General features: G+C 44.6%; 1 protein-coding gene across 2 annotated transcripts in view; it reads right to left on the bottom strand.

The window, feature by feature from the left end:
• The window catches only part of LOC118544510 (uncharacterized), a 59,337-nt gene extending 55,827 nt beyond the window's left edge, over positions 1-3,510 (bottom strand). For both annotated transcript variants that reach the window (XM_036106332.2, XM_036106334.2), the window contains exon 1: positions 3,264-3,510. The gene's annotated coding sequence lies outside the window, so the exon portion shown is untranslated. The remainder of the gene's footprint in view (positions 1-3,263) is intronic.
• Positions 3,511-14,373: the final 10,863 nt, after the last annotated feature.

The following is a 14,373-nucleotide window of genomic DNA, read 5'->3' as shown; positions in this document are numbered from 1 at the left end:
CTCAGCGGGGAGTCTGTTTCTCCCTCTCCCTGCTTCTCCCCCTGCTTGTGCTCTCCCTGCCAAATAAATAAATAAAATCTTTTTAAAAATAAAATAAAATAAAATCTTAAAGGGGCACCTGGGTGGCACAGGTGTCCAACTCTTGGTTTCGGCTCTGGTCGTGATCTTGGGGTCGTGAGATTGAGCCCCACGTCGGGCTCCATGCTCAGCTCAGAATCTACTTAGAACTCTCTCTCCCTCTACCCCTACCCCCTCTAAAATAAATAAATAAATCTCTAAAAAATAATAATAAAAAAAGAAAATCTTAAAAAAATTTTCCTAGAACTATTTCAAATTCATCTGTAAGTTTTTTTTTTTCATTTTATAACTTTAACCTTCTATTCCTCCAGCACTTTGTGGGTTTTTTGTTGTTGTTTTGTTTTTAAAAGATTTTATTTATTATTTGAGAAAGAGAGAGAGAGCACAGGAGAGAGGTGAAGGGCAGAGGGAGAAGCACCCTGCTCGGTGGGGAGCCCAAGACGGGCTGGATCCCAGGACTCTGGGATCATGACCTGAGCCAAAGGCAGACATTCAACCAACTGAGCCACGCAGGCGCCCCTCCTCCAGCACTTTGAATACAAGGGAATCTATACACTTTTAGTATGGGTTTTTTAATTATTATTTTTAATTATAGTAAAATACACATAATATAAAATGTATGACAGATTTTAAGTATACAGTTTTGGCCCATGAAGCCCATTCACACTGTTGTGCATCCGTCACCCCCATCCAGAACACTTTTCTTCTTATAAAGCTGAAACTTTGTACCCATTAAACACTAAGTCCCCATCTCCTCCAATCCCTGCAGCCTCTGACAACCACCATTCTACTTTCTGTCTGCATGGATTCGATACTCTTAAGTATTTCATTTAAGTGCAGTCATACAGTATTTATCTTTTTGTGACTGGCTAATTTCACTTGAAATAATATCTTTAAGATTCATCCATATTGGGGTGCCTGGATGGCCCAGTCGTTGAGCATCTGCCTTGGGCTCAGGTCATGATCCCAGGGCCCTGGGATCGAGCCCCACATCGGGCTCCCTGATCAGCGGGAAGCCTGCTTCTCCCTCTCCCACTCCCCCTGCTTGTGTTCCCTTTCTCGCTGTCTCTCTCTCTCTCTCTGTCAAAATAAATGAAATCTTTAAAAAAAAAAAAAAAAGATTCATCCATATTGTAGCATGTGTCAGAATTTTCTTCGTTTTTAAGGCTGAATAATATTCCATTGTGTGTTAGGGGCTGAATGTGCTCCCTTTGCCCTGGCCAATTCATACGTGAAGCCTAACCCCCATTGTAGGTGTATTTGGAGATGGGACATTTAAGAAGATAATTAAGTTAAATGAGGTCATGGGGTGAGGCCTGGATCCTATAGGATTAATGTCCTTATAATAAGTCAGAGAGCTTGCCCTCTCTCTCTCCTAGCCCCCACTCACCCATCTTCTGCTTAGTGCGCACACGCGCACACGCACACACACACACACACACACCAAAGAAAGGCCATGTGAGGACATAGCGATAAGGCAACTGTCTGCAAGCCAGGAAGAGAGTTCTCACCAGGAATAAAATTGTCTGGAGCGTAAGAGCAGACTAATCAGACCCACGTCCATCCTCTTTACTATGAACTTTCTTTTATAGACTCTCACAATAAAAAGTGATAAGAGATAGTAATCCAGGCACCTGGCTGGCTCAGTCGGAAGAGCATACGACTCTTGAGTTTGAGCTCCATGTTGGGTGTAGGGATCACTTAAATAAATAAAACATAAAAAAAAAGAGAGAGAAAGAGAGAGATAGTAATCACACAGTAATGGTGTTAGTACTAAGGAAGCTTTCCAACAAGGAGAAAAAGTTTCAAATCTGAGCACCTCATCAGAGAGTCCTAAAATGGCTCTCGTGAGGAAATGGAATGACCCAATGTAGAAAAAAATAAGACAAGATAAGCTCAACATTTAGGAGCATCATTTAGAAGTGTCTTTGCAGGGCGCCTGGGTGGCTCAGTTGGTTAAGTATCTGCCTTCGGCTCAGGTCATGATCCCAGGGTCCTGGGATCGAGTCCCGAGTGGTGAATCCCTGCTCAGTGGGGAGCCTGCTTCTCCCTCTGCCTCTGCTCATGCACTCTCTCTCTCTCTCTCTCTCAAATATATAAAATCTTCAAAAAAAGAAGTGTCTTTGCAGATGTAATTAAGGTTAAGAGTCTCTGGGTGAGATTAGTCTAGATTATCTGAGTGGGCTCTAAATTCAGTAACAAATATCTTTATAGGAGAAGGGAAGAGGAGACGACACATAGAGAAGGTGATGTGAAGGCAGAGGCCCAGATTGGGGTGTTATAACCACAAGCCGAGCAAGGAATGCCAAAGATAGCTGGCAGCCCCCAGAAGCAAGCAGGCGCATGGGAGAGATTCTCCCTCAGAGCCTCCAGAAGGAACCCACCCTGCCAATACCTTGATTTCAGACTTCTAGCTCCAGAACCATGAGAATAAATAAATTGCTGTGGTTTGAAGTTGCGATAATTTGTTAGAGGAGCCCTAGGAAATGAAGAAAGAGGGATTGGAAGGTAGGGATATTTTAGATGGACAGGAAGACTTTTCTGAGGAGGTAACACGTAAGTGAAGTTTTGGATGAAAAATTGTCAGCCTTTTGAAGAACAGAGGGGAAAGAGATCCAGGTAAAGAGAACACGAAAGGGGGGCGCCTGGGTGGCTCAGTCGTAAGGTGTCTGCCTTCGGCTCACATCATGATCTCAGGGTCCTGGGATCGAGCCCTGCATCAGGCTCCCTGCTCGGCGGGAAGCCTGCTTCTCCCTTTCCCACTCCCCCTGCTTGTGTTCCCTCTCTCTCTGTGACTCTGTCAAATAAATAAATAAATAATCTTTAAAAAAAAAGGAGAGACAGAGAACACAAAACGCAATAGCTCTGAGGTGGGACAGGCTTAATATGTGCGGGGAGCCAGTAGAAGGCCCAGTGCACCTTGAGGACAGAGAGAACTCTTGCAGTGAAGAACAGAAGGCTGTGAGGAAAGAGCATTCAACAGGAGAAGTTGGCCTAATCCGGGTCGGGGGTCGAGGGAAAGATATGTAGAGGAATAACTAAGAACCAGCATTGTGGGGAAGAAGTGAATTCCAGGCTGTTAAGGAGCATGTGCAAAGGCCCTGAAGCAGAAAAAGCAGAGATTTAGAGGAACACATACTCAAAGTGATTTTCCCTGGACCACACACAAGCAGGCCCGAACTCACCTTCAAATACAACTGAAGAGAGCCTGCATCTCTGTTAGGTTGGTCAGTGATGCGGATGGCAAAGAATTGCACCAAGAGGAGAGCCACAAGCAGGACAGAGTTTATGCACCCTCCAAGCGAGGAGACGGCCAGACATCGGGAGATAGGTCAGCCCCAGTTCCCATCAGGCTGGGCCCTTTAAGGGGTTTTTAAGGGTGTGAGAGTGTTGCCATGGCGCCCACAGTTGGGGGTGTGAGGAGGGGGATCAATGCCTGGCAGTGGAAAGTGGGAGGTGGCAGGGTTTAAATGGGCTCTGTCCAGGATGTGGGTTGTGGTCAGGCCAGAGAATATGTTCCATAGCTGGGGCCTACTTCCCGAGAATGTAGGGCACCGCTATCTAGAAAAAACAAGAGTCAGGGCCAAGAGCAGACACCTGTGATTATGGCGGGGCAAGGGGGGAAGGGGGAGCGCTTTGAAGAGACTCCTTTCAATCTCTAGTCTGTAACTTTTTAGGAGCATAATGTGGCCTCATCTACCTATCAACATTTAAATGGTTCATATTCCTCAAAACAGCAGTTACGTTGCTAGGAATCTAGTTCATGTAAAAATTTATACAAGGGGCGCCTGGCTGGCTCAGGCCCTAGAGCCTGAGACTCTTGATCTGCGGGTTGGGAGTTCCAGCCCCACATGGGGTGTAAGGAGTACTTAAAAATAAAATCTTTAACCAAAAAAAAAAAAAAAAGGAGGGGGAGGGGGGTTCTGGGTAGCTCAGTCGGGTAAGCATCCAACTCTTAATTTCAGATCAGGTCAGGATCTCAGGGTCGTGAGATCGAGCCCCACGAATGGCTCACACCGGCTTACCCGCTGGGAATGGCGGCTTCTTAAGATTCTCTCTCTCCCTCTCCCTCTGCCCCTCCCCCCTCTTAAAAAAAGTTTATATGAGATATATAAAGATATATACGTATATTTATATGTATATGTATATATACACATACATATATATATGAGATATATGTTCATGAATGTGACAGTTAATTTTCTGTGTCAACTGGCTGGACCAAGGTGACCAAATACTTGATCAAACATGAGATTAACATTTAAATTGGTGGGCTTTTGGGGCGCCTGGGTGGCTCAGTCGGTTAAGCGTCCGCCTTCGGCTCAGGTCATGATCCCAGGGTCCTGGGATTGAGTCTCCTGTCAGGCTCCCTGCTCAGCAGGGAGTCTGCTTCTCCCTCTCCCTCTGCCCCTCCCCACCCCCGCTCATGCTCTCTCTCTCTCTCTCTCTCTCTCTCTCTCTCTCTCCCCTCTCCGTCTGAAATAAATAAATAAAAATTTTAAAAAATAATAAAATAAATTGGTGGGCTTTGAGTAATGCAGATTGCTCTCCATAATGTGAGTGGCCCCGGGGTGCCTGGGTGGCTCAGTCGTTAAGCGTCTGCCTTCAGCTCAGGTCATGATCTCAGGGTCCTGGGATCGAGCCCCGCATCGGGCTCCCTGCTCCGCAGGAGGCCTGCTTCTCCCTCTCCCACTCCCCCTGCTTGTGTTCCCTCTCTCGCTGTGTCTCTCTCTGTCAAATAAATAAATAAAATCTTTAAAAAAAAAAAAAAAAAAATGTGAGTGGCCCCCACCATACCTATAGCCCCAGGCCAGAATAAAACAAAAAGACTGGCTTCCCCTAAGCAGCAGGGAGTTACCCTAGCAGATGACCTTCAGACTTAATGCAACATCTTCCCTGGGTCTCCAGCCTGACAGCTTGCCCTGTAGATTTTGGATTTGCCAGCCTCCATAATCACATGAGCCAATTCCTTAAAATAAAACTCTGTCTATATGCATATTTCATTGGTTCTGTTTCTCTGGAGAACTCTGACTAATACAATGCACATTCACTTGAGACTTGTTTATAATAGTGAGCTATTTCAACATACTAAATGTCCACCAATTGGGAGCTGGTTAAATATCTATCTAAACTGAAATGGAAAGATTTCCATATCATATTTTTAAATGAAGAAAGCATTTCACACAACAACTAGTAAAGGATGATTCTATCCATGATTGTAAAAAAGAAAAATAAATCTGTATGTGTATAAATGTATTTGGTATATATGCAAAAATGTATAAGTAGATAGAAAAGAGCTAGGTGCGCCTGGGTGGCTCAGTCGTTAAGCGTCTGCCTTCGGCGCAGGTCGTGATCCCAGGGTCCTGGGATGGAGCCCTGCATCGGGCTCCCTGTTCTTCGGGAAGTCGGCTTCTCCCTCTCGCACTCCCCCTGCTTGTGTTCCCTCTCTCGCTGTGTCTCTCTCTCTGTCAGATAAATAAATAAAATCTTAAAAAAAAAAAAAAAAGAGCTATAAAGATATTTACCAAACTAGCGATAAATGTGGCTACCCTGGAGATGGGGCATGGGTTTGAAGAGGGGGTGGTGAAGAGAAACTTAAATGTATATTCCTTATATTTCTGTATCATTTGAAGCTTTGACAACTATAATATATTCCATATTGCATAAATGACATGATTTTTTTTAAGATTTTATTTAGTTATTTGAGAGAGAGAATGAGAGAGAGCACGAGATGGGGGAGGGTCACAGGGAGAAGCAGACTCCCTGCTGAGCAGGGAGCCCAATGCGGGTCTCAATCCTGGGACTCCAGGATCATGACCTGAGCCAAGGCAGTCGCTTAACCAACTGAGCCACCCAGGCGCCCCAGCGACGTGATTTTTAAAACCCATAACCATCAAGGCCTATACTCCACTACCTTTTTTTTTTAACTAAACTCTACACCCAACATGGGTCTTGAACTCAGGACCCCAAGGTTAAGAATCGCATGCTCGGGCGCCTGGGTGGCTCAGTCGTTAAGCGTCTGCCTTCAGCTCAGGTCATGATCCCAGAGTCCTGGGATCGAGTCCCACATTGGGCTCCCTGCTCGGCAGGAAGCCTGCTTCTCCCTCTCCCACTCCCCCTGCTTGTGTTCCTGCTCTCGCTATCTCTCTCTCTGTCAAATAAATAAATAAAAATCTTAAAAAAAAAAAAAAGAATCGCATGCTCTACCAACTGAGCCAGCCAGGCGCCCCTCTACTACCTTCTTGAAACCCAGCCCACTTTTACCCCTTGCATCCCTTATTTGGCTTTGTTTCTGCTTTCCAAGCTATAGGATAGAAGTCCCTCTCTCCCTTCCTCTCTTCTTTCCTTTGGTCCTTTGACACTTATTTACTGAGCATACATTATGTGCTAAACAATGCACCAGGTGCCATGGTGAGCCAACAAGCCAAGGTCTCTCAGGGAGCTTGCAGGCTGTTCAAGAAACCAGACCTCAGGGGGCATCTGGGTGGCTCAGTCGGTTAAGCGTCTGCCTTCAGCCCAGATCATGATCCCAGGGTCCTGGGATCGAGCCCCGCATCGGGCTCCCTGCTCAGTGGGAAGCCTGCTTCTCCCTCTCCCTCTGCTGCTCCCCCTGCTTGTGCTCTCTCTCCCACTCTCTCAAATAAATAAATAAAATCTTAAAGAAAAAAATTAAAAAAAAAAAAAGAAAGAAACCAGACCTCACACAGACAATGAACCAAACAACTACCAAAGACAATAGAGTTGGAAGGGAAAACAACAGGGCACTCTCTCTGGCTATGAAAGGGCATAACTGAATGATTTTGAGTAGGATGTTCAAAAACGGTCTCTATGAAATAGAGATTTGAGCTGGATGCTAGCCAGGCAGCAGGTAGACAGTGGGGCAATGGAAAGCCTTCCTAGCAGAGGGGAAACACTGACTGACTATTGCAACTTCCTTGAGGTAAGCAAGAGGAACCGACTAGAAGCCCGTGACACCAGCCAGCTCTGGGTGAGGGTGCCAGTTTTATAAGATAAAATTGAAGAGATAGACAGGGCCAGGTTGTATGTATTCAGGTAAAGAATTTGGGCTTTATTTCAAGGGCAATGGAAAGCCATTATCAAGTTATAACCAGGGAAGGGAGAAGATCTAATTTACATTTTTTTACAACCCTCTCTTAAATCTACCCTACGGAGAAAAGACAAATCATTATTGAAGGATCTTCTAATGAAGATCTAAAAAAATGAAGAGCTAGCAGAATAGAGCCCAGAAATAAACCCATGCATATATAGTCAATTAATTTATGACAAAGGAACCAAGAATGTACAATGGGGAAAGAATAGCCTCTTCATGAAATGGTGTTGGGAAAACTGGACAGCCACATGTGAAAGAATGAAACTGGACCACTATTTTACACCACACAAAAATCAACTCAAAATGGATTAAAGGTTTGAATATTAAGACTTGAAACCATAAAACTCCTAGAAGAAAACATAAGAAGTAAGGTCCTTGACATCAGTCTTGGCAATGATTTTTTTGGGAGTTGATGCCAAAGGCAAAGGCAACAAAAGCAAAAAGAAACAAGTGGGACTACATCAAATTAAAAAGCTCCCGTAAAGCAAAGAAAAACATCAATAAAATGGAAAGGCAACCTATGGAGTGGGAGAAAATATTTGCAAATCATATATCTGATAAAGGGTTAATGTCCAAAATATATATGAAGAACTCACACAACTCAATGGGAAAAAATCTGGTTAAAAATGGATAGAGGGCCGCCTGGGTGGTTCAGTCAGTTAAGCATCCGACTCTTGATCTCAGCTCAAGTCTCCATCTCAGGGTCATGAGTTCAAACCCCGCATTGGGCTAGGCATGGAACGCTGGGCTTGGAACCTACTTAATTAAAAAAAAAAAAAAAAAAAAAAAATTGGGCGCCTGGGTGGCTCAGTTGGTTGGGCGGCTGCCTTCGGCTCGGGTCATGGTCCTGGAGTCCCTGGATCGAGTCCTGCATCGGGCTCCCTGCTCGGCAGGGAGTCTGCTTCTCCCTCTGACCCTCCCCCCTCTCATGTGCTCTCTCTCATTCTCTCTCTCTCAAATAAATAAATAAAATCTTTAAAAAAAAAAAAAAATTGGGGCACCTGGGTGGCTCAGTTGGTTAAGAAACTGCCTTCGGCTCAGTTCATGATCCTGGAGTCCCAGGATCGAGTCCTGCATCGGGCTCCCTGCTCAATAGGGAGTCTGCTTCTCCCTCTGACCCTCCCCCCTCTCATGCTCTCTCTCTATCTCATTCTCTCTCTCAAATAAATAAATAAAATCTTAAAAAAAAAATTAAAAAAATAATTAAGTAGAGCAAGGCACCTGGCTGTCTTAGTCAGAAGGGCATGTGACTACAATTCTTGATCTCAGGATCATGAGTTAGAGCCCCACATTGGGTGTAAAATTTACTTAAATAAGTATTTTTTAAAATCGGGGGGGGGGCGCCTAGGTGACTCAGTCGGTTAGGCGTCTTCCTCTGGCTCAGGTCATGATCCCAGGGCCCTGGGATCAAGTCCCACATCGGGCTCCCTGTTCAGTGGGGAGTATGCTTCTCCCTCTCCCTCTGCCCCTCCTCCCAGCTTGGGTTCCCTCTCTGTCTCTCAAATAAATAAATAAAATCTTTTTAAAGATAAAAATAAAATAAATAAAAATAGGTAGAGGATCTGAATAGACATTTTTCCAAAGAGATATACAGATGCCAACAGCTAGATGAGAAGATGTTTAACGTCACTAATCTGGGACATGCAAATCAAAACCACAGTGAAATATCACCTCACATCTGTGAGAATGGCTAGTATCAAAAGACAGGAAATAACAAGTATAGATGTGGGGAAAATGGAACTCTTATGCACTCCTGGTAGGAATGGAAATTGGTGAAGCCCCTATGGAAGATGGTATTGGAGGTTCCTCAAAAAATTAAAAATAAGAGGAATGCCCGGACGGCTCAGTCAGTTGAGTTTCTCACTCTGGGTTTCAGCTCAAGTTATGATCTCAGGGTATTGGGATCAAGCTCTGCATGCAAGTTGGGCTCCAGAGCTTGGCAGGGAATCTGCTTGGGATTCTCTCCCTTTCCCTCTCCCCCTCTGCCCCCTATGCTCTCCCCACTCATGCTCTTTCTCTCTCTCTAAGATAAATAAAATATTTATTTTTAATTAATAAACCTTTTTAATTAAAAATAGGGGACCTGGCTGGTTCAGTTGGTAGCGCATACGACTCGGGGTCATGAGTTCAAGCCTCACATTGGGTTTAGAGCTTATTTAAAAAAAAAAAATTGAGGGGCGCCTGGGTGGCTCAGGCGTTAAGCATCTGCCTTTGGCTCAGGTCATGATCCCAGGGTCCTGGGATCGAGCCCCACATCCGGCTCCCTGCTCTGCGGGAAGCCTGCCTCTCCCTCTCCCACTTCCCTTGCTTGTGTTCCCTCTCTCGCTGTGTCTCTCTGTCAAATAAATAAATAAAATCTTTAAAAATAAATAAATAAATAAATAAATAAATAAATAAATAAATAAATTGAGGGGCACATGGGTGGCTCAGTTGGTTAAGCGTCTGCCTTCGGCTCAGGTCATGATCCTGGGGTCCTGGGATCTCATGGGGCTCCCTCCTCAGCAGGGAGCCTGCTTCTTCTTCTCCATCTGCCTCTCCCCCTGCTCATGCTCTCTCTCTTACTCTCTCTCTCTCAAATAAATAAAACCTTTTTAAAAAAATGAAATAGAATAGTATAGAAAATGTGAAGGTGCATCACCAAAAGCAGGATAAATATATGTGTCTATGTGTACTGGGTCATGACAAAGCACGGAGAGGAATAGAGGGGAAAAATGAAGGCCACTACTTAGAAGAAACCCCTATAGGAGTGCACCAGGAGACATGTACAAGCATTGTTCATTATAGGAATAAGAGAGAAAAGAGAAAGTAGCAATCAAAACGTCTATCAGTAGTAACAGGAATAAATAAATAATGGATCCTACATTGGATTACTAAGTAGCAACAGAAATGACTGTCCAGTAGCTATATGCATCAACACAAATGGATCTTAGAATTAGTACTGGTAAATAAGCCAACCAATTCTCAGAGGATTATTCACAACATGACACTATTTTTGTAAAATTTACAACCAAAAGGAAATAATAAATTGCTTAGGAATATATATATATATGTGGTAAAACTATAAAAGAAAGCATGGGTGGGGTGCCTGGCTGGGTCAGTCAGAAGAGCATGAAACTCTTGATCTCCGGGTTATGAGTTCAAGCCCAACGTTGGGTGTAGAGATTACTTGGATGGATAGATAGATAGATAGATAGATAGATAGATAGATAGATAGATAAAAGAAAGCAAAGGAATAGTTTTAAAAGAACAATAAAAAAAAAAACAAACAAGTTCCCAGTAATGTTGAGGACACTCAGGACATTAAAGGATTTACTACTGCTCCATTTCCTAGGTAGTGAGGTGGGCTCAGAGAGATTGTTCTTTGGTCATGCTTCTTAACCTCCACATGCGGTCCTTCTATATTTTTGTACGTATCAAACATTGTGTCATTTTAAAAGAGGAAAGTGGTATCTTGGATTGCACTAAGTGATGTGGGAAACAAAGGCCGAAGAAAAATTGTTAAATTTCCTCACTGCCCACTGACAAGTCCTTGGAACAGGCAGAGGGATATTCCTCTAGAGACTCAACTGCCTGGATATCGATACTTTGCTAAGGGCAAAAGGAAATCTTAGCCCTACCCCCAAGACCCTGTAAGTCTACTTTAACATATAAAAATTCCTTTGGAAACTTCCTTTATCTCTACCCCCCTCAAGATACATGTTGGCAATCATCCCCCAAGCATGTGGCCCACTGATATACATCTGAAGGGTCTCATGACTAAGGTTTTCTTAGATGATAATAAAATGACCCTTTCCCAACAATAGCTAGCCCCCTCAAGGTCCTGGAAACCTTGCTTCCAAAATTCCTTACAGATTTAAGCTATCCTTAACCCCCTCCCAACTTGAAAGGATATAATGGGCCACTCCTCATGACCCTGGTACAGCTTTCTGCCCGTGGGTCCTGTCCCGTGCTTTAATAAAACCACCTTTTTGCACCAAAGATGTCTCAAGGATTCTTTCTTGGCCATCAGCTTCAAACCTCTAACGTCCTTCCTACATCACTTAGGAGAATGGCCGGAGGTAGGGGAGTTCCATAGGGAAAGGGGAGGGTAGGCAGTAGATCGGAGCCATTGCGATTGTCTCTGAGAAATGATGGTGGTGTGGCAATGCACGGAGAAGACAGATTTGAAAAGTGTTTCAGAGGTAGGATGGACTTGCTGATGGGGTGCCCATAAGGAATGAGGAAGGAAAATCAGTAACGATTGGCCAATGGAACAGACTCCAAAGACAGACCCTTGCAGATATAGAAACTTGTTAGAGCACAGCACTATCCAGGCAGATCAACAAGGAAGAGGATGAGCTAAGAGTAAATGGCGCTGGAACAACTGGTAGACCACACAGAAACGAAGAGACATTGGATATGTCTCTGAACAAGCTGAAGACGAGAAGGAAAGTCAAAACTTGAGAATATTTAGAAGAAAAAGTGAATGGCTCTAAGATCCATTCTGAAGACTGAAAATGGGGGAAAGAAAGGGCATGAACAACTAGATTTTTGGCTTAAGTAACTGGATGGATAATAAAAATATTAATAGCTAACATTTCCATAACACTTACTATGAACAGGCTGGGACTTCTCTAAGCATTTTGCATGCTTTATCGCGCTCAGCCTGCACACCAACCCTGTAGGAGAGCTTTTCTTATTGTTATTAACAGAAGCAGAGGAAGCCCAGGTAACTTACCTGAGATCAAGCAGCGGGTAAGTGGCACAGTACTTACTGATCGGCTGCAAAAACTCTGTCCATGGAAAAGTGACAAAACCCGTGTGTAGAGCTCAGCCTGCAGAGGGGTCCCCAAAAGCACTACATGAAGAAAGCCAGATTCTTCTCAGGGCCTTCAACCTCGGAGGCAGGACTCCCGGGATTTCCTGTCCCCACCTCCGCTCACCTCCCCAGGAGGGCATGCATGCTGATGAGCCTAATGAAAAGGTGGAGTGTTATGTTAAAAAAAAAAAAAAGTCCCTGAAAACTGCAATCCCAAACTACCCCCTCAGAAAGGGGCTAACCATTCCTAGGATGCTCTGACTTAGCGTCATTCCATTTTCTTTTTTTATAATTAACAAAGCTATCAAACGTGTATTATGTGGCATGAGTGTACATTTTCTTATTGTGGTAAAATACACCATTTTAGCCATTTTTAAGTGTACAACTGGGTGGCATTAGGTACACTCACATTGTGAGCAAACATCGAACTTCATTCACATTTCACAGGTCTTGAGCTTTTGATATGTGCCAGGCAACTATTCTAGGCACTGAAGGACATAAACCTGATCTTCACCTGAATGCAGCTTACATCCTAGTTAAAGGCTTACAATAAACATGAAATTAGTAATTATATAAATGTGATTGTATCGAATATTGACCGGTGCTCCGAAGAAAACAGGACAGGGCAATAATCATGGTTGCTATGAAGCATTTACTATGTTTCAGCAGTGATTTGAGACCCAAGCAAGGGGTATCTCATTGTACCCAGCACTCCAGCCCTTTGGGCATAATGCCTGTCTTCATTTTGTGGGAAAAAAAGTGAAGCACAGAGAGCTTCACATTCCACAGTGAGTAACTAGGGAGAGGTGGGGGCCTGAAAATCATGGTAAAAGCTGGAGTGATCCAAGGCCTCTTTGAGGAGGGAACATTGAGCTGAAGCCAACATGCAAGAGCAAGCCAAGGGCAAAAGAGTTCCACAGAGAGGGAAGAGCAGTGCAAAGGTCCTGAGACACATGTGCCTCTCAAGGAACAACAAAGAGCCCACGTGATTGGAGCCAACTAAACAGAAAGAGAGAAGTGAGGGAATGGGGGAGGGGACGGAGGTGGCAGGAAAGTCTTGTGAGAAGTAGGCATGGAGGCTGTCAGGTTCAGAGCCCACCAAGCCGAGCCGTGAGAGTGATCCGTTGTCCTGGTTTGGCCCAGAACAAGTTGGTCACCCTTGTAAGTAATATTATTCAAATTTATGCTAAGTGCAAAGGAAAGCAATGGAAAGTTTTACATAAGGGAGGTACAGGACCCTTCTGGCTACAGTCCGGAGGAAGACTAGCACTACGGGAAGCAGGAGAAAGGAAGACAGTTGAGAGGACCTTGCAATCTTCCAGGCAAGGGTGATGGTGGCCCGGACTTGGGTGGTAGAGGTGGAGGTGAGAAGTGAGAAAATTTGGGATTCAATTTGGAAAAAAAAGTGATGGGACTTGATGGGTGGGCTTAAGGAGTGTTGGGGGAGGGGACAGGAGAGAAATCAAAGATGACCCACTGGTTCTTGGCTGAACACCCAGCCGATGCTGGGCTGTTTGCTAAAATGGTGAAGATGGATAAACAGCAGGTTTGGGGGAGGATCCAAGTTAATGCATGTCCTCTGAGAGGTCCCCTAGCCCTCAGACTGAGACAGCGAGGGAGGGAAGCTCCAAAGAACCTGGAAGCCCATTGCCTTGCTCTGGGACTGTGGTTCTCCTCTCTGGCACCCACCCCACCCCCCCAAAGCTCACTTTACAAAACAAAGCCCCATCTCCAGCCACTCTGAATTCAGGGAAAACACGGCGGGGGGGGGGGGCGGGGGGGGACAATCAGGGCACCGTATATATTATTTTTAATTAAAGATTTTTTTTTAAAGTAATCTCTACAACCCTGAGGTCAAAAGTCGCATGCTCTACTGACTGAGCCAACCGGGTGCCCCCAGGACCGCTCATTTGAAATGGGGCGCCTCGGAAGCCTCCTAAAACAAGGCGCATTAAATCCATCCTACACTCCTGGCTTTCTTGTCTTGTACATATTTCTGTTAGAGTGAAGTACTGTTTTGGATACAAGCAATTTTGGCTCCTGTTGATTTTCTCAGGGATTTGCACTGAAAAAGGAAGTAACGTTTCTGGCAGAAACAAAGTGTGATTTCACAGATTGGTTTTACGATGAAGACCGGTTTGGGCAATTAGAGTAGACGGTGAAGAATGTCTATAAATTAAATAAGTTCAGGGCCGCCTGGATGGCTCAGTCGGTTAAGCGTCTGCCTTCGGCTCAGCTCATGGTCCCAGGGTCCTGGGATCAAGCCCCACATCAGGCTCCCTGCTCAGTGGGGAGCCTGCTTCTCCCTCTCCTTCTACCCCTTTCCCTGCTCATCCTCTCTCTCTCTCTCATAAATAAATAAAATCTTAAAAAAAAAAATTAAATA

This window comes from Halichoerus grypus, chromosome 15, assembly GCF_964656455.1.
Source record: "Halichoerus grypus chromosome 15, mHalGry1.hap1.1, whole genome shotgun sequence".
Classification (NCBI taxonomy): domain Eukaryota; kingdom Metazoa; phylum Chordata; class Mammalia; order Carnivora; family Phocidae; genus Halichoerus; species Halichoerus grypus.
Note: the sequence above shows the minus strand (reverse complement) of the source record. Positions and strands in the feature narration are given on the sequence as shown.